The following is a 3,614-nucleotide window of genomic DNA, read 5'->3' as shown; positions in this document are numbered from 1 at the left end:
GTGTGTGTTTGTGTTGGGTAATTATCTACATACCTGTTTTTCCCATATCAACTTCAGGATGTACAGTTCTTGCACATGCACACGCAGGCATCCTGTGGGAGGACATACCAACATTAAGAAAACACACATGCACAAACAGACGCATTAAATGAAGTGCGGGAAGTGTTACTGGAGGGGTGAAAGCGTGACAGTGCAGATGATGATTCTTATAGTAATAAAACTACTTTCTGGTGGCACAGGTAGTCTACAGGCGTCTGTGAGTGAATCATTTTGGATCAAACGACAGTGTGTGTCTGGCTCTATAACTTCAGCTTCCCTTACTCACCTCCTACCTTCATCTTACAAGCCCCATGTGAGTGAGCGTTGGGCGATGAGGTAGACTCACACCACCCCAACTCTCCATATACAGTCAACAAGCAGGCAAGGGCGTTACAGCTGTCAGTCACACAGGCCTGTAAAAACCTCAGCTGTGTTGAGGCTAGAGACTCTCCGCCCACGTGGGTAATCACCGATGACGGTACCGGACGCCGGGAGCTGGTTGCCATGGTCACTGTCAAGCAGGGACAAGTTAGGGTTTTGGTACTGTCGGATGGTAAGTGTTGATTTTGATGTGGTGGAACTGGAGAAAACCTACAACATAGAATTAGGTAGGCTGGTGGGAACAATACCACAATATATAATTACATATAATTATATAAATACTCCTCTACAAGTAAAAGTTATTCATTTAAAATCTTAAGTAAAAGAACAGAAGTATCAAAATAAAAGCACTTGTTCTGCAAATCATATATCATATTTAACATTATTAGATTGTCAGTGTGTAAGTGGTGGTCAGTGGAGCTAGATTTAACTACCTTATACTGTGGAGTTTAGTAGTTTAGTCGTAGTAGTTCCCAGCTTAGGGGTCGGCCCCTCCAAAGGGTCACAAAAAATAAACTGGAGGGGCAATGAGATGCTTAAAGTTCAGTAAAGAAAGTGATTTTGAAGTTTCTGCTCATATTTTAGACTTTTCTATAATCTTTTTAGTACATTTTTGGATCATTTGATCTCTTTGGGATTCAAACATTATTGAAATTAAACCATCTTAAAAATCATTTAGATGGGAATAGTCCCATTAACAACTCATAAACGTCAATCTGACCAAACTAGACCCGCCACTGGTTTATCTTTAACAAATACACCCTTTTCACAGCAGACATTTTGACATGAAACAGTAGGGTAAATGGCTGAAATAAACTAGTAACAGCTGTCAAATAAACATAATAAAATAAAAAGTACAACATGTCCCACTGAAATATGGTTACATTTCAGTACTAGTGGGACCACAAACAAACAGACAGACATAAGTGATAAAAATCACAGACACACTGCGTGACAAGCCTGTGAAGTGTGACAGTGTTAAGTATTACCTGACACACTCGGAGAACAGATGTGCTGTTGGCTGCCTTTCAAATAAAGCACATTAAGCTGCCAGTTGAGACACTCATTCAACTTCTTTGTCAAGTCAGCATTTCTTAAACTGGTCGGAATCCAAAATTTGTTACAAGACTAAAGGTCTTTAGTTTGACATGGTCACGTTTCATCTGCAGTGGTGGAGAAAGGTTAAAGTCGTACTGTATCAGGACTCTTTCAGGTCCCTTTTGAAGGAGCCAGTTCAGACAAATTGTTAATAGTTTTAAATTATGTTTATTGTTTTTCAAAGAAGATAACATTAATATTGATAACAAAAATCAATAAATGACAAGGGATTTTGATAATTTAAGGAAGTTTTTGTAAACGTTGTGGAGCCATCAGACCTAGCGACCTCGGCCAAGCTCAACCAGATGTTCATCTCGCGGTTATCTCAAAACCTGAACAATACTTCAGTTCCTCCTTTTTGTCAACAGGGATCTTCCATTGTATGCACATTCTTCCCAAACACTGACCATATGTCAGCATGGAAGTCTTCCATTTTACCAGCAGACAGTCGGAGAGCAAAGCTAAAAACTAGTTAGAGATCATCATGAATCACTGAAGTTTAATAAAAAAAGACCAAAAACGCAACCAAACATGTTTTACATTATCTACTAGGTTTATTTTCAAGGCCAAGAACATACATTATCACATTGTACAATGTAAAGAACAATATTACAGTAATAAATACAGTACACACCAGTAGAGAACTGACTTACAGGCACTAATTACACTGAAGCAGGCACTAGCTTGTTTTACAGTATCATACAACAGTAGCTGAGGACCACTTGCTTGAGCTATAATGTTATTTTGCTCTTTAATCTTCCAACTTCAGAGGGTGAGACGGAAGATAATCAAGCACAGCTCGAATACTTTAATTCATATTTGAAGGTTTTTTCAAACAGTCTTGAAATACTGCTACTGTAAAGTAACAGGGGTTTCCTGCCTAATAAAATGCAAATTCAAGTCTTTTTCTCATCATCAGAGTTTGGAAATGTAACATGGATGCGTGCTTAGTGTTTGTTTATTGCATAAGGATAATATATGAGCTTCTGTAGCGTTGTTCCCTCATTCAGGACTTCTAAATGAATTCCACAAGCCTTATGTTTTGAAAAAGCATCACTAAAAAGACACATAAAAATGCTGGCTCGAACTAGCTGTTGTTTTTGTTGTTGTGCTATGACTCTCTTGAAAACCAGCATTTAAGCTTTAACACTGGGCGTGGAACCATTGGGTCTCTGTACGCTATGTCTGTGTTGCTATGTTGACCCAGTTGTGTCTGTAACATGGGTGTATGTGTGTATAGGTGTAATAAATACAAGGCAATTACTACTTAGCATTTCCTTTAATTAACTGGTGAGTTTTTTGGCTTCTGCTTATGTTATGACTATTGTTTACTGTGGAAAAATGCACCTTTGCTTCACAATACTATTACCTTGATAGCAAATGCAGACATTTTGATTAGACTGGTTGTACAGAGATTATTATCATGCCTATGACGGTGATAAAAAAACAAAAACAAACATTTATATGGCTGAATACGGACTTACGGACACTAATCACGCAAAAATCTAAGCCATGCATGAATAAAGTGCTCCGTTGCAACTGTATCTCGGACAGAAAAGGTTCAGATCAGATCCAACCAGCAGAGGAAACAGAGGCTGAAGGCCCTGGTGTAGGTCTAAATATCTAACTGCTGCCGGGAATGAGTTACACTGCAGGATTCCCACTGAGCACAAGTTAACATCTACAAATAAAGCATGTATGGACGTCTGTAATCATCGTTCCTCCAGCTTTAACCTAAGTGTATTGTGGTGGAACAGCACAGCTCTGCAAAATTAAAACCTGGCGCCCCCATCAGGCAACTGTTCAAACTCCAGAGTCCTCATTCACTGTACTGCTGGACAAGGACAACTAAACTGACTAAAACCAAAGAAAAACCCTGATACGTACACTAACATACAGTTAGCACAGCTTTAACAGCACTCACTCAATATATACACACGTACATTTACTACCCGACACAGAACAGTCAAAACCAGTTCAATTTAAATGTCACCTCCAACAGATATTTTTCTGTTTTACAGTATTTACAACGCAGAGTTACATATGCAGCATTAAACAGCAGAGTACGCCTTACAATGTGTGTGTGTGAGTGTGTG

At 38.9% G+C, this 3,614-nt stretch overlaps 1 protein-coding gene across 1 annotated transcript in view; it reads right to left on the bottom strand.

Moving 5' to 3' along the window:
- Positions 1-2,057: 2,057 nt before the first annotated feature.
- b3gat3 (beta-1,3-glucuronyltransferase 3 (glucuronosyltransferase I)) overlaps positions 2,058-3,614 on the bottom strand; it is a 5,259-nt gene continuing 3,702 nt past the window's right edge. Inside the window, exon 9 of the mRNA XM_035675634.1 lies at positions 2,058-3,614. The gene's annotated coding sequence lies outside the window, so the exon portion shown is untranslated.

Source organism: Morone saxatilis, unplaced genomic scaffold (assembly GCF_004916995.1).
Source record: "Morone saxatilis isolate NCDOM2014 unplaced genomic scaffold, NCSU_SB_2.0 Contig4, whole genome shotgun sequence".
NCBI lineage: Eukaryota > Metazoa > Chordata > Actinopteri > Moronidae > Morone > Morone saxatilis.
The sequence above is the reverse complement of the archived record's forward strand: the minus strand, read 5'-3'. Positions and strand labels throughout refer to the sequence as shown.